This window comes from Trifolium pratense, linkage group LG1 (assembly GCF_020283565.1).
Source record: "Trifolium pratense cultivar HEN17-A07 linkage group LG1, ARS_RC_1.1, whole genome shotgun sequence".
Lineage (NCBI taxonomy): Eukaryota > Viridiplantae > Streptophyta > Magnoliopsida > Fabales > Fabaceae > Trifolium > Trifolium pratense.
The window spans coordinates 25,084,417-25,085,333 of NC_060059.1; positions in this window are offsets into that span (position 1 = coordinate 25,084,417).

Sequence of the window (917 nt, forward strand, 5' to 3'; positions counted from 1 at the left end):
TAAGCAAGGGCGTGGCAAGGCACGCGGGGGGCCAAAAAATCAAAGTGCTCCGAAATGCACATGGGGGTGTCAAGCAACCTCCATGTACCGTGGCATGACCGTGGCCAAGTAATGAAGATCAAATTCCATGCCTAGGCCAAGTTGGACCAAGGCCCCGTCTCGTTTTGCTATAAGCAAGGGCGTGGCAAGGCACGCGGGGGGCCAAAAAATCAAAGTGCTCCGAAAATGCACACGGGGGTGTCAAGCAACCTCCATGTACCGTGGCCAAGTAATAAAGATCAAATTCCATGCCTATGCCAAGTTGGACCAAGGCCCCGTCTCGTTTTGCTATAAGCAAGGGCGTGGCAAGGCACGCGGGGGGCCAAAAAATCAAAGTGCTCCGAAATGCACATGGGGGTGTCAAGCAACCTCCATGTACCGTGGCATGACCGTGGCCAAGTAATGAAGATCAAATTCCATGCCTAGGCCAAGTTGGACCAAGGCCCCGTCTCGTTTTGCTATAAGCAAGGGCGTGGCAAGGCACGCGGGGGGCCAAAAAATCAAAGTGCTCCGAAAATGCACACGGGGGTGTCAAGCAACCTCCATGTACCGTGGCATGACCGTGGCCAAGTAATAAAGATCAAATTCCATGCCTATGCCAAGTTGGACCAAGGCCCCGTCTCGTTTTGCTATAAGCAAGGGCGTGGCAAGGCACGCGGGGGGCCAAAAAATCAAAGTGCTCCGAAATGCACACGGGGGTGTCAAGCAACCTCCATGTACCGTGGCATGACCGTGGCCAAGTAATAAAGATCAAATTCCATGCCTATGCCAAGTTGGACCAAGGCCCCGTCTCGTTTTGCTATAAGCAAGGGCGTGGCAAGGCACGCGGGGGGCCAAAAAATCAAAGTGCTCCGAAATGCACACGGGGGTGTCAAGCA